Consider the following 26,604-nt stretch of genomic DNA (forward strand, 5'->3'; position numbering starts at 1 on the left):
CTTCCGGGCCGAACCCTTTTTAAGACAGGATTGGCAAACTTTTTTGCTGTCAGGGGCCAGACTGTCTGCATCTGAGGCTTTCCAGTTTACACAGAATCTGCCGCAGCGATTCAACACTGCCCTTCCAATGCAAGAGCAACCGAAGACAATACACAGACAAATAAGGGTAGTTGTATTCTAATGAAACGGATGTGGACCAGATGTGGCCCGCTGTCCTTTCGGTGCCAACCCCTGCTTAAAGAGATCACGAGCCAGTCACCACGCTCCCTTCCGGCCAGCGAGGATGAGAAGCGCTGTTCCAAAGGCTGAGGAGTCCATCAGCCTGGATTCCTGAATGAGGATGACGTGTAGGTGAACCCCCAGTAAAGCCAAGATGGATGGGTACCCGAAGCCAGAAATAAGCGTTACATCACCGGGATCTTTAGGGCGTTTGTTACCACGGCACGACCTAGGCCGTCTTGACTAATACAACATGTTTACTCCTTGCTTAATTAATTGAATATCATCACAGCGATAAAGAATCTGAACTACGGCACAAGAGGTCCCGCTGTGGTATAACAGGACCAGCGGCGTCTTGGGAGCAACTGGGTCACAGGTTCAATCCCGGCCCCATACAGTGGGTTAGGGACCTGGCGTTGTGCCACAACTGTGGCACGGGTCGTGACTGTGGCTCGGATCCGATCTCCGGCCCGGAAACTCCATCGGCCGTGGGGAGGCCAAAAATGAAAATAAGTAAATACATAAGGCACAAGTGAACCTATCCGAGGAGCAGAAGCGGACTCACAGACAAAGAGAACAGACGCCCTCCCGAGGGAGACGGGGAGGGAGTGGGATGGACAGGGAGTTTGGAGGTGGCAGATACAAATTACTCCATGAGGTCCTACTGTACAGCACGGGGAACTCTATCTAATCCCTCGGGATAGACCATGATGGGAGATAGTGTGAGAAAAAGAATGTGTGTGTATATATGACTGGTTCACTTTGCTGTACAGCGGAAACTGACATAACATTATAAATCAACTGTAATTTAAAAAACACATAAAAGTAAAATGAAATATAAGTAAATAATATTGCGAAAAGAGAGAGAGAGAAAACAATAAAAAAGGGAATCATCAGAGTGAGAGAAACAGGAAAGCTACTCAAGTTGCCAACACGTAACATTAAGCCTTTACCCATCCCGCAGAGAGACGGGATTCATGATTAGTGTTTGAGCCTGACCTCGGTTTTCTACTTTATTGGCAGATTTCCTTTTGGACTGCATGATTCACATGTATAATCTCATTTAATATTGATAATTTGATCTCAGCCCACAGAGCCTATGTGGAAGGAAGAAGGGGATGTTGAAGAGACAGATCACGAAATCAAATTCCTAAGGAAGGGGCAGCAACCAGGGCAGAGGTGGAGGCATCAGCCTGGAATCGGAGAAGGGATCTCGCTGAGACCAGAGAGAAAGAGTCAAAGGCAGACATAAGCACCCTTGTGGCCAGAAACGTGAGGCTGGCCACCATATTGGTGTATGTTATCCATAACCTTCTGGACTTTTCTAAAATCTTCCCGATAACCCTGCAAATTAAGCAGCATTCCCTGAAGTGTCCTTAAGGGTAAAGACAGTGCATCTCAAAGAGGTGACGAAACTCACCGAGGGGCACGTGACTAGTAACTGGCAGGGTCAAGAGTCAAAGCTGAGGCTTCTGCATTCCAAAATCTGGGTCATGAAATGGCCTGACTGTAAGTGTCTGGAGAATAAGAATAGTGGTTTCAGCTACACTCTGTACCTGTGGTTCTCAACCAGGGGGCGATGTCGTGCCTCAAGGGACATGTAGCAATGGGTGTAGAAGGGGCACTACAGGCATCCACTGGGGAGAGACCATGGATGCTGCTCAATAACCTATGGGACAATCCTTGAATAAAAACATTCTCTCAGCCCAGAGGGTCCATAGTGTGGAGACTGCAAAACCCTGCTCTTTAGCTTCTTTCTCAGCACAAATCCTTATAATGGCAGATCCTGAATGACTGCAGAATTAAAACGCGTGGCTTCTATTTCACAGAATAATTCCTTTTCACTTTATGGCCGCACCCGTGGCCAGGGATCGAATGTACCCCACTGCACTGGGCCAGGGATTGAACCCACACCTCCACAGTGACGCTGCAGAGCCACTGCAGTCAGATTCTTAACCCACTTCACCATGGCAGGAACCCTGAATAATTTGATTTAATGAAAAAATTGAAGCCTGCCTTTCCATGCTGGATTCACCAAAATGATAGTCCTTGGATGTCTACTTGGTAGCACTATTATTGGATAACATCCAATTTCTCTGGTAATACATAAACAAAACAACTTAAAAAAAAATCACAGTAGGGGCATATGTTTTATTTACCATTCCTTGCCAATGCTCTCCAGGCACTTTAGTATTCAGACTATTAAGCATTTTAAGACAATTAAAACATTTAAATGCAGCAAAAGACAAATATTTTTAAACTTCATTTTAAATGTTCTGGCAAACTGAGTATTCTGAATACCAATAGCTTGCTAATGCTGCAGCAGATCCCCTTAGATGCACTGTGTTCGGGCCCTTGCTGACACTGATTATAATGAGCCAACACTAGGGAAATCAGTTCACTCTCACCTCAGTAAATACCTATGAACTTAGAGAAATCAAAAGAGAAAATGTCAGAAGTGGCTATGATAAAAAAAAATAAAATAAAATAAAAAATGACTCCACAGACAATAAACATTACTGGAAGTTAATATAAATGAATGTGTTGAAACTTCTGAGAAGCTAAGATCTTACTACTTCCAAGCCCGCCCTCCCTTTTCCTTCTACCATATCCATACCCATCTCTCCCATTTACCAGGGAGCAGGGCTTGATGGAGGGAATGGTCCCAAGCTTCAAAAGGGACGAGGTCACTTGCAAAAGTTCTACCCATGTCATAAAATACAAACTCTTTGGACTGAAATTCAAAGTCATTAACAAGTTGGTCTCGTCCTACTTCTCTTAGCCCACTTTATGCTTTGGTCAAACTACTCACTCTCTGTGAGTAGTTCTGTGCCTTCTCTGCACCCTTCCCAACAGGCTTTGTCTTAATGGGAAGTGCCCACCCAACATCTCAAGTTCTGGCACTCTTAATCCTCATGCACCCTCCTCGTTAAGGGTGATCTTAACAGGCTAACACATAGGAGGCACTCAGGAACTGCATTTTTAAATATGTAAATAAATAACGAGCTATAGAAAAGAATGGCAACACTCACTGACAGATAACAGTGTAACAGGAGCCAAGGATTATTATTTTATTGGTTCTGTGCATTTGAGGCCCATGAAATACATAAAGATAGAAGAGAAAACAACATTTCCTCCATGACTTTAACTGTTGGGAGAAAGTGAACACTGCATTCAGGGAAAAACAGAATGAAATGGATGTTTTGGAGATGCAATTCTCTGATAAAGAGGCAGTGGACTAGGAGCTATTGAACTATAGGCTATAGGCTGAGTTTGAGAGGCATGGAAGGTAAGAAAGATATACCTTAAATTTAGAGCTCAATTAGAGAGGAATTATATATAAGCATGAATTTTTCAGTTAAATATGTTTGTTAAACATTAAGTGTTCTTTCCGTAAAAAGGAGTTAAAATCAATAGGAACAATTAGTTTAAGCTTTTTCCCCTAAACATAAATTTTGTCTAGAACATAGAAAAGCTAAGAAAAAACACTGCAATTAACTGAAATATATGTTATCAATTAAAACCAAAAACAAAACATTAAAACTCTGACAACTGTAACCAAAAATGAGAACAAAGTGAACTGATTCATTAGTACCTTGCCACACATGGACAAAGATTCTTTGCTTAACCAAACCTTAGTCAGGACTCTGAACCTTCTCCTGGGCCCATCTGCACACTTCCTTGCAAAATCCAGTTTTAGCAACAACCTGCTAAATCAGTTTAGCCACAATCCCCCACCCTAGATATCTCATCACCCTTGATACCTGATGTCTGGTCCTTTTGGCCTGTTTTCAGCAAAGAACCTTGCTTGGTAAGTCAGTTCAGCCAGAATCCCCCTTACTCCTGATTATCCTCATAGGCATTTTCTATTCACTGACTCTCCACTCTGCTCCTTGGCTATAATTTTCCGTATGCATATGCTGTATTCAGAGGTGAGCCCCATCTTTCTCAACACTGTCAAGTCCCAATCCAGTGCTTGGTCCTGTAAGTAGCTCAATGGTTCTATCTTACCATCTGCAATCAGGGTCACTGAGTATGTTTTAACTACATCTCACAGCAAACAGTGATATTATCAACTTTTTTAAGAATCTGAAGAAGCCCTTTTGTAACTGTTATCATGTCAGCCAAGAAGCAAGCATGCAGTTAAAGTGAATTTCAGCATTTTAACGTAGCTACACTCTCAAAGAAGAGGCCCTAAAATCAACGCAAGGAAATATCTGAAGCTGGTATTTTCCGTGCTACTCGTTCTAGTGATTCAATGTATTTCAAGCAAATGTCTTAAACGGAGGGTTAAAAATTGGTGCTGGAGTTCCCATCGTGGTGCAGCAGAAACAAAACTGACTAGGAACCATAAGGTTGTGAGTTCGATCCCTGGCATCACTCAGCGGGTTGCCATGAGCTGTAGTGTAGGTCGAAGACGCGGCTTAGATCTGGAGTTGCTATGGTTGTGGTGGTGTAGGCCAGCAGCTACAGCCCCAATTAGACCCCTAGCCTGGGAACCTCCACATGTCACGAGTGCGGCCCTAAAAAAAGACAAAAAAAAAAGATAAAAATTAGTGCTAACAGTTAACTATAAAAGGCAGGGTATTTTTGAAGATAAAATTTTCCAGTTTTTATCTCAATTTTGTATCATTCTCTCCTGCAAAGTATGGAGAATTGAGTTCAGTTCAGATACTGATATTCCAGCAGATCATTTAAAATCAGAAAGATCTTCCTTTGTATAACAAATGTGCAGATTTTTTTTTTCTTTTTTGGTTGCCTGTGTTCCCCTCCCTAGTTCCCAGGCTAGGGCTTGAATTGGAGCTGCAGCTGCAGGCCTACACCACAGCCAGGGCAACACTGCACCTGAGCCACATCTGCAACCTATGTTGCAGCTCGCGGCAACACCAGGTCCTTAACCCACTGAGCAAGACCAGGGATTGAACCTGCATCCCCGCAGAGACAACGTCATGTCCCAAACTCGCTGAACCACAATGCATACTCCTGGACTTATTTTACTGTGGTAAAATAAACTTAACGTGGAGTTCCCATCGTGACGCAGTGGTTAACAAATCTGACTAGGTACCATGAGGTTACAGGTTCGATCCCCGCCCTTGCTCAGTGGGTTAAGGATCTGGCGTTGCCATGAGCTGTGGTATAGGCCACAGACGTGGCTCGGATCCCACGTTGCTGTGGCTCTGGCGTAGGCAGGTGGCTACAACTCTAATTCCACCCCTAGCCTGGGAATCTCCATATGCCGCAAGAGCGGCCCAAGAAATGGCAAAAAGACAAAAAAATAAAAATAAAAAAATAAAATAAACATAACATAAAACCTACTATAGTAACCTTCTTTTTTTTTTTTTTTTTGTCTTTTTAGGGCTGCACCCATGGCATGTGGAGGTTCCCAGACTAGGGGTCGAATCAGAGCTGTAGCTGCCGGCCTCCACCACAGCCATAGCAACACAGGATCCGAGCCACATCTGCAGCCTACACCCCAGCTCACGGCAATGCCGGATCCTTAACCCACTGAGCAAGGCCAGGGATCGAAACCACAACCTCATGGTTCCTAGTCGGATTCGTTACCCACTGAGCCACGACGGGAACTCCCTATAGTAACCATTTGTAAGCGTGCAGTTCAGTGGTATTAAGTCCATTCATATTGTTATACAACCACCCCCACCATCCATCCCCAGAACTCTATGAGCAGACTATTAAGCTCCTCCAGTCTGAGTGTGTGTGTATGACTCTAACGACTATTTAAAAAGAGCAATATTCTGGAGATTCTTAAGCATAAAACCTGCTTCCTAGCCATACCCCCTACCCAATTTCTTGGCAATATTGTTTTACATTGACCGGATAGGCAATATTTTTTAAAGGCAGGAGCAGCTGTGTCAGATACATTGCAGATGTTTCTAACTTTTTGAAAAGTGTACACAAGAACAGAACAAAGACAGCCTGTGAAGATCTAAAACATATCTCAGGAAAGTTATCTGCCTTGGAAAGCTAGAGTTAGCTTTGTTGCAATAACCTATTTTCAAGGACAGAGTTTCTACAAAAAAAGAGACAATGTGCTGAGCACTATGAAGAGTGTAAAGTGTAATTATAGCTTTTATCAGTAAGACAAGATATTCTTCCAATGATTTCTGCAAGTAACAACAGGATTCTACTTGCCTGTTTGATTCATGGTGGCCTCGAACACAAGCTGTTAACCTGCAATTGTCTGTGGGTATATGCATAATCTAAAGAAAAGTACTGACAAAGAATTCTTGAAAATGCAACAGGCCCATGCATAATACATAGTGATTTATCTTAAAATTGACCAAGACATGGGGTGAAAGTTTCATGTGGGGGTCTTTAAATTTAACCCATACCTCCCTTTCCTCTGGGCCTGGTGGGATAGAAATCTCTTCCTAGTCCTTCCCTATCTGGTTTCTTTGGAGAGAAATGGAGAAAGGGGCCTTCGATGGAAAAAAAGGAGACATTTGTTTAAAACTACTCAGTGGGTTTCAGGCCTTTTATGGGGCCCTTACCTCCATCCATTTCCTCATTGGATCCACTCAACAATTCCGTGAGGCAGGCACTCCTGTTTTATTAGAGACAACTCAACAGTGAAGGCGAGTCATTTGCCCAAGGTCACAAAACTGACAGGCGGAAAGGCTTGGACTTCAATCCGGGACAGTAGCTCTTCAAGGCCCTGTTCTAAACTACTGTCTAGGCTATGTTCATCGAATGCAGAGAGCAGACATTTCCAACTTTACTCAACACCTAGTTGTTGATACTATCATGCACACACCAGGCACTGGACTAGATGCTACATAAAGGAATAAGATGGGTCCTTGGCCCGCGAAAAGCTCAAGGCCCTAGAGGCAGGGGCCTCATGCATTAACGAATGAATACAAAGTGGGAAAACCCTAACAGTAAACAGTATGGACGCTATACTGTGCCAATTCCAACAGAAGGACAACTGTTTGTTTGGTGTGTTGGGTGGCTGGAGAGACTTCACAGCGGAGAGAGACATTTTGACAGGTCACAGTCAGCTTAGTGGCAGAGCTAAGGCTAGAACGCGAGGAAGTGTACACGGCATAACGCAAAGTTCCTTGCAGAGAGAGAAAGCAACATGGTTTTCCGCCCTCAAAACTGGGGATCAAGGCCGCTGTTGCTCTGTGAACCTTGTGTGTTTAATTGGGGAAGGAGAAGTAAAAGAAGGCAGAAGAAAAGGTTTAGAAGGGCCATGGGCATGCTTAGGGTATTCTGGAGGTCAGCCTCCAAGGCTTCCAAAACGACACACACTGAAAGATGTGGGGCCTGTCACCAAGTTGGGGAAGACCCTCGACAAGGCGAGGCTGTGATGGATCACACCGCCAACGCCGAGGGGACGCCTCAGCACTTACGACTCACAGGAGCCGAAACGCAGCAGCAGCCTGCACGGCACAGAAGAGAACACGGAAAAAGAGAGAGAAGCCAAAGCTCCATGGCAGTTAAAGCACGTTATTATTTTGCAGGCTAAAAGACGCTTGCTATATTTATCGTTTCTAGGATAATCCATCCATTCAGGAGAGCAAGTTAAAATCCTGCAACTGTTTAGCTCCAAATGATTCAGAAGAGCTTTTTTTGTCCCCCTCCCTGTTTGGCAGGGTTTAGACAACACACATGTGTGCTCATGCATGTCCTCTCCTGTGAACATGTAGACACATAGACACACACACATACACAGTTTTTTCTGAGCTGAAGGTTTTGCTGAGACTGACTCCAACCTTCTGGGTTTACTTTTTCCTCTAAAAAAAGTTTGTACTTTACAAAACATCTCTAATTTGACCCTGGATACTTCCCTTTCAGCCTAGTGAAGGAGTTGCCATGGTTATATAATAAGGAAAACATTTTTTTTAAATCTATTCTCATGTAGGTACGTATGGTCAGCAGGAGTTCTTACTTGGAGAAAATGAACTCAGGTTTGATTATGGGATTACAAACAGAACTTTTTCTGTTTTTCATTTCACTTTTTTTCTTTTGGTCTTTTTAGGGCCGCATCCGGGACATATGGAGGTTGCCAGGCCAGGGGTGAAACTGGAGCTGCAGTTGCCGGCCTACACCACAACCACAGCAATGCGGGATCCAAGCCACGTCTGTGACCTACACCACAGCTAATGGCAATGCTGGATCCATAACCTACTGACCGAGGTCAGGGATCGAACCCATGTCCTCAGGGATACTAGTCGGGTTCATTAACCACTGCGCCACAACAGGAACTCCCATTTCACCTTTTCCAATTTAACGCTTTTTGTTCTTTTCACTGTTACTTAAATTGGCCCAAAAAGGTTCCTAAGTGAGTCTTATCTTGATGTGGATTTACCCTCAGTTGTTTAAAAATAAAATTTCCTATCTTTTTTATGATCTGAATAGTTAGCTGGAGGGAATAGAACAAGTTCAATATATATAAATAGAACAATATCAAGATAAAGAGAAGATGGGCTTTAGCTTAGAAAAAATATGCTAATAACTGTATTACTAAAGGGTATTTTAAAATCTGTCAACACCAGGGTGCATGTATCTTTTCAAGGAAAGTTTTGTTCAGATATATACCCAAGAGTGGGATTTCTGGGTCACATGGTAGTTCTATGTATAGTTTTCTGAGCTACTTCCATACTGTTCTCCATAGTGGTTGTACCAATTTACATTCCCACCAACAGTGTAGGGAGGGTGCCCTTTTCTCCACACCCCCTCCAGCATTTGTTATTTGTGGACTTATTAATGATAGCCATTCTGAGTGGTGTGAGGTGGTACCTCATAGTACTTCTGATTTGCATTTCTCTAATAATTAGTGATGTTGAGCATTTTTCATTGCAGCACTATTCACAATAGCCAAGACATGGAAACCACCTAAATGTCCACTGACAGATGACTGGATTACGAAGATGTGGTGTATATACACAATGGAATACTACTCAGCCATAAAAAGAACGAAATAATGCCATTTGCAGCAACATGGATGAAACTAGAGACTCTCATCCTGAGGAAAGTAAGTCAGAAAGAGAAAGACAAATACCATATGATATCACTTATATATGAAATGTAATATACTACAAAATGAACCTTTCCACAGAAAAGAAACTCATGGACTTGGAGAAGAGACTTGTGGTTGTCAAGGGGGAGGGAGAGGGAGTGGGATGGACTGGGAATTTGGGGTTAATAAATGCAAACTACAGCTTTGGAGTGGATAAGCAATGAGATCCTGCTGTATAGCACAGGGAACTATATCTAGCCACTTCTGATGGAACATGATGGAGGATAATGTGAGAAAAAGAATGTGTGTGTGTGTGTGTGTGTGTGTGTGTGTGTGTGAGAGAGAGAGAGAGAGAGAGAGAGAGAGAGAGAGAGACACTGGATCACTTTGCTGTACAGGAGAAATTGGCAGAACGCTGTAAACCAGCCATAATGGAAAAAATAAAAATCATTATAATTAAATAAATAAATAAAGGCTCCTTCCAATGAGTGACTCCACTGTCTCTTAAGGCCTGAGAAAAAAAACCCAATTTACCTGGTTTGAAATGGAAGACCTTGCAGAAGATCACAGGGAAGGTTGTTTTTGGAGCCAGCCCTGAATGTGAGGCCCATCACCACAGTCTATATTCCATTTTCCTGAATTCAATCAAATGTTTCCAACTGATTACAGGGAGGATGGGAAATGCAGTCTACCTGTGAGACCATAAGAAAAAGAAACAGAATCTGAAGACACAAAAGTCCCTTTGTAGTCACTGTTTTGTTTCGGAGGCAGGATTTTTAGATCCTAACAAGGAAGTTCTTCTGGGAGTTCCTATTGTGGCTCAGCAGGTTAAGAACCTGACTGGTATCCATGAAGATGCAGGTGTGATCCCCGGCCTCATTCAGTGGGTTAAGGATCCGGTGTCAGTGAGCTGTGGCATAGGTCACAGACATGGCTTGAGGCTGTCATTGCTGTGGCTGTGGCTGGTAGCTGCAGCTCTGATTCAACCCCTAGCCTGGGAACTTCCATGTGCCGCAGGTAGAGCCCGAAAAAGAAGTTCTGGAGATCTACTCAACAGCACAGTGCCTGTGGCTAACAATACTGAATTGGTTAAGAGGATAGATTTTATATGACGTCTTTGTAACACACACAGACATACAGTAACAATAATAAAGGGGGCAGGAGGTAACTTGAGGACATGATGGCTGTGTCTATGGCCTTGATGGCAGGGTGGTGATGGTTTCGGGGTATCTATTTGTCCCCACGCTCATCAAATTGTACACATTAAATACGTACAGTGTTTTACATGTCAATCATACCTCAAAAGAAAATGATTTCTAAAATAAGAGACTTTTTGGAGTTTTTTCTCTGTGGACCAGTGGGTTAATGATCTGGCTTGTCTCTGTGGTAGTGCCGGTTCAATCCCTGGCCTGGTGCAATGGGTGAAGAATCTGGCATTGCTGCAGTTCTAACAGCTCTGGCTCAGATTTGATCCCTGGCCTGGCAACCTCTGTACACCATGGGTGTGGCCAAAAAAGAAAAAAAAAAAACAATTTTTATAGTAAACTAAAATAAGAATTTTTTCACTGAGCTCTCTTTAGTATTCACACTTACTCTTCCTCGAGAAGTAAAGGTGGTGACATAAATTTCACCTTTAGAATCTGACAGTGCCATGCTGTATCTCGATTTTCTCATGGCAGTTTGATAGCCTGGTAGAACTGCAGCACTGAGGTTAATAAACAAGGTTGGTTAGAGGTACCAAACATGGAAAAGTCATCATAGGCTATCAAAATCTCAACACGAGTCCTTGATGTAATAATAAAAATACACAGCAGTGTTGGGGGGTGTTTTTGTCATACACACAGACTACATGGAGAATGTGAGGATGATAACCATAGGCCCTCTGCCCAGAAACAGATATACACAAACCAAAAGGTGAACCAGATTTAAAGATATCAGCATATCCTCAACTAAGAACATTATTTTACATGAATCACTAGCACTGAGACACTCTCCACATCTTGATACTACTCTGGAAAAAGAGTCAGCAAATTTTTTCTGTAAAGGGCAAAAAAGCAGAAACTTCAGGCTGCTTCTGCCACTACTGCTCACCTTGCACCAATGTAGCATGAAAGCAGCCATAGATGCTACAGAACGTGGCTATATTTTAATAGAATGCTAGTCACAACAGCATGTGGCAGGGCAGATTTATCTCTGTGACATAGTTTACTAACCTCTGGTCTAGAGTCATCTCCCTCGGATGTTCTAAGTTTGAATACCTTAAGGAGCTCTCCCATTTCCAAAGAAAAACCCCTTAAACGTGAGGACAACACTGAATATTACAAATGAAAACGTTCTTTTTTCAGGACATCAAAACCTGTAATTAAATATTGCTTTTATTCAAAAAATATTTTTAATGCCTATTATGGGCAAGGCCAGTATAGCATTGGAAAATATATATTTTATTGAGTACTTCCCCCTTTTTGGGGGGGCTGTGCCCCTGGCATACAGAAGTTTCCGGGCCAGCGGAGTTCCCATCGTGGCGCAGTGGTTAACGAATCTGACTAGGAACCATGAGGTTGCGGGTTCGGTCCCTGCCCTTGCTCAGTGGGTTAACAATCTGGTGTTGCCATGAGCTGTGGTGTAGGTTGCAGACGCGGCTCGGATCCCGCGTTGCTGTGGCTCTGGCGTAGGCCGGTGGCTACAGCTCCAATTCGACCCCTAGCCTGGGAACCTCCATATGCCGCGGGAGCAGCCCAAAGAAATAGCAAAAAGACAAAAAAATAAAAAATAAAAATAAACATTGATGCTTAAAAAAAAAAAAGAAGAAGTTTCCGGGCCAGGGATCGAACGTGAGCCACAGCAGCCACTGGAGCCACAGCAATGAGAACACAGGATCCTTAACCCACTGAGCCACCAGAACAGTCTCACTTTTAATGTAGTGTATTCTCATTACATTATTCCCACTGAAATAAGTGGTGTATATTAGAAAAATGACTGGTGTATCAACTGATAGGGCTGATGAGCAGCCTGGCACTTCAGTTCATATAAAAGGATAAATACATCTTAATGCGGTACTTTCATGAAGAAGTAAAGAAAGAGACAGAAATCTATACGTACACGTTGCATGGAGGCCAAAAACTCTATAATGATGGATATTATATGCTCTGTGCATGTTCCTACATAAATAGGTGCTGACTGGATTCAACAAAGCGAATTGGATACTAGAGCAGAAAGAAAATATACTAGGGGAGAATGAATACTTGTCCTCAAATATAATAGAGAACACGAAGTGCTCATAAAAAGAAAAGAAAATGGATCTCGGCAAAAAGTTAGGAAGAAAACTATCTAGAGAGAAGAGATAGTTATAAAGGCAAATACTATGTGGTTTGTAATCTTAGGGATGAAAGCTACCAGAAAACAAGGAAACTATACAATAATTTTGTATCATGATGATGCCCAAAGGACTATAAAACAGGTATAAAGTTCTGCTCATGGACATGAGTCCAGAATCTCTGGAGAAGTGGCACCATAACTTGTATAAAATTGCATAAATAAAACATAAGCCCTTAATGTGGGTGGTATCATGTCACTATCCCAAGAGGAAGCAAACTGCATGGATTTGGGGGAAAATGTCTATTTCCAGACACAGGGAGACTTCTAAATAAATACCTGAGAGAGAAGCAGAAAATTCTCAGAGTGAACCTGGAAGCCCAGGGAGCAGAGAAGACGCTAGAAGGAGACAAAGGGTTTGTATGCCGTGGAAGGTGACCACTGATTTTCAACAGGAATAAGCAAGGAAAGGGGTCGGAAACAGTAGCTTTTGGTCTCAGAGGCAAGGAAATGATTCAAAAGACCTACTGCGAGACATGTGATGTGAGGGAACAAGGATCTGTACAAAGGTGGAGATGGAAAGGAAGAGATAAACATAAAAGATATAACAGAAGAAGATACGCGAAACAGCTTTACTAAAATGCGAGGATGAGAGTGGCAGAAAGTCGGGTTCTTACAGCCTTAATAAAAAACACCCTATGCACATGATTAAAATCCACTGGACCCAATTCTTAGTTTGTTGAGATATATAGTTACAGAGGACCCTAAGCTACTGAAAACTAGGATCAAATTTTGATTTATGAGTGTGTACCATATTAGTCCCAATGTGCCTCTATGGTCCACAAATCTCTCAGCCTTTCTATAAACTCGGTTCACGTACTCTCACTGGGCATTGTTAAATCTGACAAGACATAAAGTAATAACTGTCATTTCGTAAGTAAGTTTTATTGCCAGCCATTAGTATTTACTTTGCTAGGGAAAAGAAAACAACTGGAAACACTGGAATTTGGAGGAGAATCAAAGGAATTATTTTCCTCCTTCGGCAGTGAAGAAAAGCTTTGGTTGTACAATGGCTGTTATGTTAAAAAAAAAAAAAAAGTCAGGTAATAATTTGCAAATTCGTATAAGAGAAATCCATAAAGTAGTTTCACAAGATTAAATTATAAACCCAAATTCATAAATTGTAAAATTATGATCCTGAATGCATTTCTTTTGTTGATCACAAAATTATACCAAAAATGTTGGCAATTTTTTTTTTGGTCTTTTGTCTTTTTTTAGGGCCACACCCATGCCATATGGAAGTTCCCAGGCTAGGGGTCCAATCAGAGCTATGGCTGCCAGCCTGCACATCAGCCACAGCAACGCCAGATCCAAGCCGCATCTGCAAACTACACCACAGCTCATGGCAACGCCAGATCCTTAACCCACTGAGTGAGGCCAGGGATTGAACCGGCGTCCTCATGGATACTAGTCAGGTTCATTAACTGCTGAGCCACAACAGGAACTCCCAGATGTTGGCAAATTTTTTAAAACTTACTTCACACATAAAAATGCACTGTACTTTATTTTAATGTATTTTATTTACTGTCTTATATCTTCTTTGATTTACTCTCAATATTTAAAAAAAAGAAACAGGGACAGAGAGGTTAAATGGGTCATAAAAGGTCAAATGATGAGTTATAAAAAATTAGATAAGTGTAGAATATCCATCCCCCTTCCTCAAAAAAGTGCAGATGAACCACAGCTCTAGCTAATGTACTCCAGCTACCCATTTCCCAGAAATCCCTTGAAATAATGCATCTAATAACTGCTTCCTCGGCTTCATATTTAATCACCATAAGCCAGGAGAGTGAACTATTAGAAGCCAAGTCTCCATTTTCCCAAAGACTTTTATTACTAAGAATTCTCTTTGGTTCCTTTTTGAATTTCCTGGTCATCTTGTACACTATCACGCTGATTGCTAATTTTATTTCATTCATTCTTCGTTTGTTTAAAAATTTCCTAAAGAGTGACTTGACTTTATATATATGAAGTCCAAAATCTCTTGGGGTTTTTTAATTGTATTTTTTGACAATTCTTACCCAGGATCACTTGCTTCCTCATGCTTTTGCTGGTGCTTTACTGTCAATGAATGGAACTATTCAGAATACTCTCCTTTTACCAGAAGACAAGGAGCACTGAAGCACCTATGACACTGTGACACTTCAGCCTTCTTCTTCTTCTTCTCTTTTATCTCCTGCATCTTGCAGGGGCAGGGGAAGGAGGACAGCCTCGGTTCCAGAAATACAAGGGACTTTTGCTCACCTAGCAACTGAATTTCAGGTTTACTTCCCACTCACCTTTAGCAATTTCAGGTCACTAATTTTGTTTTCATCCATCTCCTTTCCAAACACGGTGGTGCTTTGAAAGTTTGCTTGTTATAATTTATGCATAATCTGTTTTTATTTTATTGGAAGAACCCTTAAAACTATCCAGTCCATGATACTGACCAAAGTAGAATTCATTCTAAAATTTTTGGTTTCTATGCTCACAATTCACACATGAGTTATAACTCCTTGGTAGATGTCAGGCTTTGGGAGTAAGGCTTAATGTTAAGCCTATAAACACAAAGCTGAGGAGATGAGTCACCGAATTTGGCCTCACTTTATACCACTGAGACAGGCTCATGATGATATTTATGGCTTTACTTTTTTAATGCTATAATTTAGTAATATAGCAACCACTTTTAAAGCACATATATTTTCTTCTCTCCTTAGTTATTTTTAACTGCCTTGTCTTCTATGCTCTTGTGTGAACATGCAGCTGCAGTATCTGGTGGTAATATATAAGAGATAATGCTTTTATGACATTCTCTATTCAAGGACATGCCAGATACAAATAATTCTGATATAGGGCTGACTATGATAAGAGCTCTTATAGCAAGTATATAAAGATAAAATGGCAGCTTGGGGGCCAGAGAAGTTCACTGTGACTGATGAGAGATAAATAAATGTGTTTTCTTATATTTTATTCATCTTTACAAAATGTAGGGATAGATTTACTGATTTTTTAAATTAAATGTATCTTTCATCTTCCTTTGAAACTATTATTTGTTTCGATATTTTCGGAACCATTCCATACAAGTTCAAAATCCGTCATTTTTCTTTTAATGTTATTGAAAATAACAAATCATCAGGGCTTAAATATATGACTTGAACCAACTCCTTCCGTATTATACATTTTGTTTTTAACACTACAGGAAAAGCCCATAATAGAGTATACTGATGATGGGAACATTTCTAGCAATACTTCTCTGAGTTTGAACGATTTTTACATTTAAGTACTATAGACCTTAGCATCGTAACAGGTGAGAACAAATGAGGATTGGAATAGAAAGTGGATGCAGCTCTTATTGCTAGAAGCTCTGCATTGAGTCTTTCCTTTGTAATCTACAGAATAGCCAGAACAGGGGCTGGATCTCAAAATAGAGAAACTGCTGTCCTTCGCAGCCAAAGAATCATATACATTCTCCAGCTCCAGGAGTCCCCGTCGTGGCGCAGTGGTTAATGAATCCGACTAGGAACCATGAGGTTGCGGGTTCGGTCCCTGCCCTTGCTCAGTGGGTTAACGAGCCGGCGTTGCCGTGAGCTGGGGTGTAGGTTGCAGACGCGGCTCGGATCCCGCGTTGCTGTGGCTCTGGCGTAGGCCGGTGGCTACAGCTCCGATTCGACCCCTAGCCCGGGAACCTCCATATGCCGCGGGAGCGGCCCAAGAAATAGCAACAACAACAACAACAACAACAAAAAAAAAAGACAAAAAAAATAATAAAAAATACATTCTCCAGCTCCAGGTATCTATTCTCCCACTGAATCCTGAGAGTCTATGATCAGTGTCAACGTATATGTATGTATCCAGACAGGGGAAAAACATTCGAAAAAGAACACTGCTATAAGAAATCGCTGTCATCAATTCTGAATTGTATAGCAATGTATGAGGATTATAAATTTGATTTTCTTCTGCAAGCCAGGGACTTACTATATAATAGCTCTGGCCCTGTCTTCCAATTAGTGCATGTAACCAAGTCAGCCAGGTTCAGGAGGTCATAAAAATATTAATATCTAATATTTATGGTCAGACCCATTACTATTTAATGTAGTTCAATACATTATTCCATTGAATACGCAGCAGAATCTCTGAAATAATTATTTTTCCCCATTTAACATACAAGAAAACTGGGTGTTTGAGAGGATAAGTGTTTTTCCACTGTGCATTTGATCTAATAAACCACATTCTCCAAGTCTTAGGCAGGAACCACGGCGTTATTGATTAGGTCAGCCCCAGGAATACAGGGCTACGTGCTCCACAAGAGGGAAGCTTCCTGAGAGAGAACAGTCCAATGAGAGTCTAGAGAGATGTCCTGAGAGACACTATTACCGCAAAGTACCATTTTTCCTCTCTTGTCCACAGACCTTAATATGTGACCTAGGAAGTCCTAACAATAGGGATTACTGCAGCCCTCGCTGAGGGTAGGTAAGGGCTGCACTGTGAACACCTAGGCTTTGGAGGCAGACCGAGCCAATGTGCAGACCCAGCTCTTCCTGACTGCGTCACGTTCTTAAGGTACTTAACCTCTCTGGGCTGTAAAAGGAGAAAAAAAATAGGGACACCTATAACTCTCTAAGACCAAGCGTCTTTAGCTACAAAAAGCAGTAAACAATAATGATTTCTTAGGCTTTGCAAGAATTGAAATCATGTGTGAAAAGAGCCTGGTAGTGTTGGGCACATGATGAACAGTCAAAAAGCTCGGCTTCAGCCTTCCGATGTTTATATTCCACATAAACTGAACTTGCAACAAGTGTTCATTCAGACCCTTATTCCAACTCCCCTACAATAACGAGCAAACAAATTATTTCCATCTATCACGTGGTGATGAATGTGCAAATCAACCAATGCAGGTTAGTTTCTAGACAGTCTACCCATCCATCTATCCGTCCCTTTAAAAGACATGCATAGGGCATCTATTATATATTAGGGGCTATTCAACGCACTGGGTATGCGGCAGTGAACAACACGGTTTCTGCCTATAGGGAACTTAGAATCTACTAGAAGAACCAGACCCTAGATAAACAACCTCGGAGAAATTTATAATAATAGTGGAAATTGCCATGAAGGAAAATGGCATGGATAATATCAGAGAAGCAGTCCCCACCTTCATGGAGCCGACATCTAGTTGGTTAAGAATCTGACGCCATGGCTCAGGGGTCACTGTGGAGGTGCAGGATTGATCCCCAGCCCCATGCAGTGGGTTAGAGGATGCATTGTTGCCTCAGCATAGGTAATAACTGTGGCTCAGATACAATCCCTGACCCAGGAACTTCTACGACGGCAAGTGTGGCCATTAAAAAAAAAAAAAACCAGCTATAGTAAATACCTCATGATAAGTGCTATAATATGAGATGTTCAAAGTGTTTGTGGCAGGGAATAGCAGAAGCAGGCCCCGTCTAGAGCGAAGTTGGTGATTGGGCAGGGAAGTTTCTCCTAGTGCTGTTTAACCACAATCAGGTAAAGAGGTGGGAAAGGAATGTTCTAGGCAGAGAAAAATGTAGATAATATACAGCATGGGGACTCCAGTTAACAAGACTGTGTGCTCTACTGAAATTCACCGGGAGCAGATATTCAGTGGTCTCCCTACAGAAAGAAAGAAGGAAACTACGGTAACTACTGGGAGGTCATGGATATGTAAATTAGCTTGACGGTGGTGGCCATTTCACAATATACACATATGAAAGCATTGAGTTATCACACACACACACACACACGCACGCACGCACGCACGCACGCACGCACGCGCTAGAAGTTATGGGTGATAACATGATCAGGGTGAGGCCATGGGAATGATGGGGGCCTTGGATGGAGGAAAGAACAGATTATTAATGACAAGAGAAGAAGGGGTTTATGGACAGTGAAGTCCTCTTAAGACCATGACCAAACTAGAGATGGATAGGAATACGGTGACAAGTGATTGAAAGCTCACAGGCAGGCAACTGATTAGAATTGTCCCGTCCCATGCTACAGCCCCTAGCCACATGTGGCTATTGAACACTTGATAAGTTTCAAGTAAACTGTGGCAAATAAAATATATCTTCAAAACCAATTTCACCTGTTTCTTTTTACTTGTTTCACATCCCTCCAGAAAATTTAAATGTACATGTATGATTGGCACGTGAGGTTCAGATTATACTTCTTTTTCTTTTTTTTTTCGGCCACACCCACAGCATATGGAAGTTCCTAGGTCAAGGATCAAATCCAAGCCATAGATACAACCTATGCAGCTGCAGCAATGCCAGATCCTTTAACCCTTTGGGCTGGGCCAGGGATTGAATCTGCCTGCCTCAGAGACAATGCTTGATCCTTAATCTGCTGTGCCACAGTGGGAACCCCCAGGTTATATTTCTATTGAAAGGTGCCTGGTAAGAGGAATACATAGAGAATGCTTTCGCAGAATAAAATGATGTTTCAGGAGCTGGGGATGTTGTATACATTATATAGCAATACCTCTTGATGAAAATTTTCTAAATATTTTGCTTGCATGTGCCTTTATTACATCATAAAGATGAGCAGGCAATGAAAGTGCTAATAGCTAGTGTTCACTTGTTTGGGAGGAAAGTGACATAATTACCTACAACCAAACAATTTAATCTCCTAACTTGAATTGGATTGTCAAGGACCCATTCTTCATACCTGAGAACACACATAATCTCTCGCCAATTTCTGGCAGGACCCCAAATTTCTCAGTAACCAGAGTATTGGTCAGTGAGCTGACTGGCCTTTCTTTCCATTTGAGTGATAAAATCTAAACTACAATTGTGTTGAGGGAGACTAGACCAAGCCAGATAAAGAAGTTCTCTCCATTGTGATATTTTCTAAAATTCTCTGCATTTGGGAGGGTGGGGAACAGAGAAGAAATACAGCCACAGCCAGTAAGACAATACCATTTTCCCTTGATTTTCACTATTAAAGTCTTGCCATTCCATCATTCCCAGGATGAAGGAAAAGAAAAAATAAATGAACAAAAGGCCAGAAATAAAAAAAGCTAGAAACAGATCACTCAAAACTCTATCTAAAAGACAAGAAGCATTTCTGTTGCAAATGAAAACATCTCATTATTGATTAAAGAATCTGAGCGAATTTTTTTAAATCCAGCCTTCCAAATGCAGAGAAACCCACAAATCCATAGAGCTGTGATAGTTTGTTACAGGCTCACTGTATTAGAATCTGTGACAATGGGATTAATCAATCTGCATTTTTAACAACTCCCCTGGTGAGTCATGTATACTAAAATGGGAGAATGCCAACCTTGCCAAAACTGCCCATTGTGCTAATAAGGAACCTGAGACCCAGAACATCTTAGTGATTTGCAACATCCCAAGGTTACACAATCAAGTGAACAGCAGACCAGGGCTCAATCTCAAGACTCCCAATCACTGCCTTAAGGCTTTTTCAAATGACTTCCTTTGCTCACCCTATTTGAGGTACTAATCTCTAGTAGTGGAGCCTATGTTTCCCCTGATTTTTTTTTTTTTTGGTCTTTTTGCCTTTTCTAGGGCCGCTTCCTGTGGCATTTGGAGGTTCCCAGGCTAGGGGTCTAATCAGAGCTGTAGCCGCCAGCCTACACTTACGGCAACGCTGGATCTTTAGCCCACTGAGCAAGGCCAGGGATCGAACCCACAACCTCATCGGTCCTAGTCGGATTCGTTAACCACTGCACAACAACGGGAACTCCTCCCCTTGATATTTTTGACGGTCTTTTCCAACTGCTTCTTCATGCTAAGCTAGATTTTTACAGTAGAATCAGACAGAATCAGAATGGAAACTTATCACAAAAATATTTCCCTTCAACAAGGTTCTAGAATGAATCCCCTCTAGGGATTCAAATGCTTGCCTGTGTTACTTGTCTGGTTCCTGAAGGCATATTCTCATTGCTACCCATGCTTTAGGCACAATTCCTGTGCCTTTATCTCTTAAATTGCATACCCGGATGTAGGAGGTCAGCTCCAGATACAAATTTGTCCCACGGGAAAAAGAGCAAAAAGGCCACCTTGCGTGTCCTGGACACTACACTCTGGTACATCTGCACAACCACAGGTTGTCTCGGACCTGGACTTGGGCACTGTCATGCTAATTCAGTTCCCTGAAGGCCATCTCTCCCCACCTCACCATTGGCCATCAAAGAAATTTTTCTAAAATATAACCCTGATCACATGACTTTACTGCTTGCAAATCTTGGATTGATCCTAACTACTCTTGGGCCTACCATTCAAAGATCTTCATATTTTTAATTTTGTATTTGAATTACTTACAGGCTTGTCTCTCTGGCTATCTGTGGTTTCTTCGAGGGCAGCAAATGGATCTTTCATTTTTTTTTCTATAAAATGATCTTTATTTTTTCCATTATAGCTGGTTTGCAGTATTCTGTCAATTTTCTACTGTACAGCATGGTGACGCAATTACACATACATGTATACATTCTTTTTTCTCACATTATCGACAGATGATTGGATTAGGAAGATGTAGTGTATATATACACAATAGAATACTACTCAGCCATAAAAAAGAACATCATGCCATTTGCAGCAACATGGATGGACCTAGAGACTCTCATCCTGAGTGAAGGAAGTCAGAAAGAGAAAGACAAATACCGTATGATATCACTTATATCTGGAAACTAATATATGGCACAAATGAACCTTTCCACAGAAAAGAAACTCATGGACTTGGAGAATAGACTTGTGGTTACTCTCATTTTCAGTTGAATTTTCTTTGGTCCTAAATCACCCCCTTGTACCTACCCAGGACTACATACCTTTTGTACATAAAGAAAAAAAAAAATCTATTGTTATTGTCTGCAATGCAAACCTCCATGGAAAGGAAATGAACATCCTTATGCATGATTATATTCTGTTACATGCTGAGTTTTAAATAAGGTACGTTTTCAACTCATATCAGAATATTTATTATTTCAGGAACACTTGCATTTCAAATTTAAATGGGAACAAGTTTTATGAAGCCAATACATTATTCCCCTGAGCTCAAACTATATTTGTTTGAAATGAAAAATAATTATCTTTAATTTATTGGAAAATATCACAGAGAAGAAATTATCTGTAAATTAAATGATCTACAAAAAGGTATGAAAAACAATTATGAATGAATTTTTTAAATTACCCAATTATAGATATGTAATGCCATCCAGCCAGCTGTCCCCAAATCAGCTGGTAAGCTTTCATATATAGAGATCATTCCTAAAAATCAAAAAATCCCTGTCCTCTGCAAATAATAAAAGTCAGGCTTTCTTTGACTAAAATTTTTGGGTTTTTTGGTTGTTTTTTTTTTTTTTAAACAGCTGTACTTGCGGCATATGGAAGTTCCCAGGCTAGGGGATCAAGCAGAACTGCAGCTGAGGCCTATGCCACGGCAATGGCAACGGCAGATCTGAGCCGCATCTGTGCTGCAGCTTGCACCAATGCGTAACCCACTGAGCGAGGCCAGGGATAAAATTCACATCCTCATAGAGACAACATCAGGTCCTTAACCCATTGAGCCACAAAGGGAACTCCAAGATTTTATATTCTTTTACCAGCACTATTGGGAAAATTCCTTTCTTACATCGAAATTTTCCTTCTACTTTATGCTCTGTTAGAAAGGCAAGCAGATGGAATTTGAAGACATAAAATAACACACACTACAACTAAAATGTTTTGAACCAGAAGTAACATGGTGTAGTGGTTAAGTACACTGAACTGGAGGAGTCAGGACCCAGATTCTGGTTCCAAGGCTATCATTTACTAGTAGAGTAGTAAACTCTTATATGTCACCTTCTTCAAATGATTTCCACAATTTGAGAAAAAAATAGCAAATAGGGAAAAAATCAGTACTCAAAAGTATGTCTTATAGCCCGCAAACAATGAGTTATTTCCATGATATCCTAATGCCTATGAAGTTTTTTCCTTCATGTATTGTCAAGGAAGGAGAATGTTCAGATTAATAAGTGAAAGCAGCCTAAGAGGATGGAGACCCGAATAGACCTGGGCTTGAATCCAGCATTTCCATTTACTAACTTTCTGTGTCCTCAGTGACCACTCTTGATTCCAGATTTTCTCATTTGCTAAATGGTGATAATGCCACTTATACAACAAGACAGTTTTGACAATAAGTAGTGCCTCATCCTGGCTTACTGTGTGGTTGATATTAAACTACAACAGTGACTCCAGAAATACTTTCAAAGACTTTAATTTGTTTGTACACTAGGCTTACTCTAAATTTGTTTCATTCCAACCATCTGGCCCTAACAAAAGGTGGAAAATTGAGGACTTTCACCAATTACAAATTTGAAAGTTTAAATGTGAGTGGGTTGGACCACTGATCTCTAAGGTCCGTTTTTACAGAAAGTAAATTTGCCAATAGTATGAATTAAATGATTTCATTCTTAAGTTAGAAAGCCAGAGGCATGAATTCCAAGAGCATCACTTTGATCCATTTGTCTCCAAAGGACACTTTGGTGGCCGAACTATACCACTGGATACAGACAACTGTGTACTGTGATTCAACATATTTGTTAGTGATTAATAGGGAACTATCTAACAATTCTACAACCCAGAAACACTTACGTTCTCGTGGGTATTTATAATGTATTTCATTACTACATGAGCTAATTTGAACACGCTGACAACAATTCACCACCATCTGCCTGTGAAGTTCAAAACTTGGAAGGATCTGAAATTACATCTTACTTGCAAACTAACCAATTAATAGATGATACAAGACCTCTGGATCGAAGACAAGGACCATTTACTACTCACGTCAGAAGTGACAGAGTAATGCCTTCACACCAGTTTCCTGAGCCCGAATCCTCATGGGAACACAGTGAGGGTCAGATGTCACAAGGGGCATCAAAGGAGAGGAAGCCCAAGCTCAGCAAACTCTGGTCTTACCCAGGGCTGCTGGCAATCCTCTCTGGAGAGAGAGAAACTTTATCGTAACTCTGGGTGAGCAAATCTCTCTGGGGAAAGAAGAAGAGGTCTTTATTACTACCCTCTGCTGTCTGCAAGGAGGGCCTTGTCTCTAAGCTTTGCTCTCCTGCAACTTCTCCTTATCCAAAATTCTCAACTGCAAGGATCGGAGGACATGAACCATGCAGAATCATGAATATTCATCGAGAACTGTTTGCCAACGTTCCCTTCTACCCATCCACTGCACTATCCAAAGAGAATTCTCACGTTCAAGCTCAAAACAGTATATCTGCATTTTAGCTCTCTTTCTTGGATGGTGTATATACAGTGTCAAAACCAAGAAGGGCTAATCAAGGCCATTGAGAGAAAAATGTAATTATGGCGGCAACTCAGTACAGGAAAAAAGATTTAAAAAACAAACAAACAAACAAACAGACGCGGAGTTCCCGTCGTGGCGCAGTGGTTAACGAATCCGACTAGGAACCATGAGGTTGCAGGTTCGGTCCCTGCCCTTGCTCAGTGGGTTAACGATCCGGCGTTGCCGTGAGCTGTGGTGTAGGTCGCAGACGCGGCTCGGATCCCGCGTTGCTGTGGCTCTGGCCTAGGCCAGTGGCTACAGCTCTGATTCGACCCCTGGCCTGGGTACCTCCATATGCCGCGGGAGCGGCCCAAGAAATAGCAACAACAAAAAAAAAAAAAAAAAAAAAAAAGACGCGTTCCCTGGTGGCCTAGCAGTCAAGGATTTGACACTGTCACTGCTGTAGCTCAGGTTCACCCTGGCATGGGGACTTCCACATGCCTAGCATGGCAAAACAAACAAACAAACAGCCGGGGGTAGGGCGGAAATTAGGAATCTACTCTGATGATGCTATCTTACTATATTGATGAGTTACTTCTCTTTGGGCCTCAGGCTCCTCGTCTGTAAAACTAGAATAAGGAAGACGTTCAGAGTAAGTTCTAAGGTTCCTTTTGGCCACGACATTCTATTGGTCTATCCCAGTGCATCAAGTCAGTTGACTGTCCCTGTGGACACTGATGTCTCTAAATCCTCTGCATTAGGACCCTGAGCAGATTTAACTCAATCCCCGTTAAAGAGCTGCTGCGTGCCACTGACACATTGCCAGTAACAATGACCCTTATGGGAAGACTATAAATAAACACTGAATAAATGAACAAAAAATAAATGAAATATACCTCATAAAATCATATGACTGTGTCTACTTGAAACTATTTGAACACTTCAAATATCTAGTATTCTGGATACTTGAACCTTCTAAATAAAGAGTTCTATATAACATATATAGATTCATAATTTTTTTCCAAATATGGAAATGGCATAAATATACTTGGCATTAAAATTATGTTGAATATAACTGTTCATCAAAAGAGGTTTAATGATCATACCAATAAAGCCAAAGATTAATGTGCTATATAAGTGGAATTTTCTTGGAGTGGAATGGGTTAAGGATCCAGCATTGTCACTGCAGCACCTTGGGTCACTGCCGTGGTGTGGGTTCGATCCCTGGCCTGGGAACGTCCATATGCCCCAGGCAAGGCCCCCCAAAAATGTGTTCTATAAATATCGTGACGCGGAATGATTTTGTGTGACACAATTGTGTCCACTTACTATTAATCACGCCTCTGTTCAGTCTATTAATGTTCTGCTGTCTACCTCATAGTTTCATATCATCATGAGAGTTTGATTAGCACATATGACACATTCAATTAAGGAATGATTAAAAGCCATTTTATCCCCAACTATATTGTGTGCTTCTTAAAAACAGGTTCCTTTGAATTTAGTGACTAAGAAGTTCACAGGACAGATGGCACAATGCGGTGCCTTTGAAAAACAGTACAACACAGCACACATTCACTGGATCTCCAGACTCCACTGAGGATGCAGAGATGTCTGAGATACACTTTACACGAGCTCACGAATTACATGCCAATAGATTTATGAGCGATTTTAGAAAGAGCCCCTACTCAAGTGCATACATCACATGTATATACCCTGCAGTTACACTTTTTAGCCTTAAGCAAGTACTCTATGATGCTTTTCAAATATAATACCATATATCCCAAATTAAAATATATATTGCAGTAGCTTCTGCTGGTCACAATATTTCAAGTCCTTTAAAAGCCAAGAATGACAGCTAAATGATTTAATACTTGAGGATAAAATCAAGATGATAAACGGTGATGAGATTTCTTTCACTGTTACCCAACTTTCCATATACAGGGTTGACTTTTGAAAGATCATTGTATGTATATGGTTCAAAATACAATCATATTTTTAGTTTCATAGCTAGCTCTGGGATTTGAGAACAAAACGATACCACTGAAATAATCAATTCTATTGTATTCCTTTAGGATCCCATTACTAATTTATTATTATACATGAAGTTTGGGTCATTAAGTTTGCGGGATATATTTCTGCTGGGATTAATTTGATAGCCTATCTACTTAAGAGAACCGGTGACCTGGAAATTTTGTTTTACCTTTGCAAACTAGAGAGATAGAATATGAGAAGTAGCTTTCTTCCCTTAACCCAAATGCCTTTACTCTATCCAATCCTGAACTTGCCTTTCAGTTTCATTTATATGCTTGGGGGGGGAGGGGCTAAAAGTATGTAACTATGTCAAGGTCAATGCTACATAGAATGATTAATACACCTAGGACTTTTTTTTTTTTTTTTTTGAACGACTTAACTAAATCCTATGCAGGTATAGACATGAACATGTTATATTCAGAATAATCTGAAATAGTTTTACAGACAGGGAACCTGAGGCCAAGGAAAGGGAGCGATTTGTTTAAGTTGATACAGATTTCTGTGAGAGCAGCATGGTAACTCCCAATTTTGCTTCGTGTTTTCTTTTTCTGATTCAATTATGTTGCTGCTATGGCATCCTACCATCAAACTTGTTTCTTTGTCAGGATAGTCCAGTATACATTTAAGAGCCTTTTACCTTAGTTTCAAAGGTAAATTATTAATGTAATTAATATAATTTGTCTTATATTGAAACTTGTTAATGATAGAGGTTATAGAAAACTGCTATACAAGGTGATCTACCTCAGGTAGCTTGTTTGTTTCTTACTGCTGTCGTA

This window comes from Phacochoerus africanus, chromosome X (assembly GCF_016906955.1).
Source record: "Phacochoerus africanus isolate WHEZ1 chromosome X, ROS_Pafr_v1, whole genome shotgun sequence".
In the NCBI taxonomy this organism is placed as follows: domain Eukaryota; kingdom Metazoa; phylum Chordata; class Mammalia; order Artiodactyla; family Suidae; genus Phacochoerus; species Phacochoerus africanus.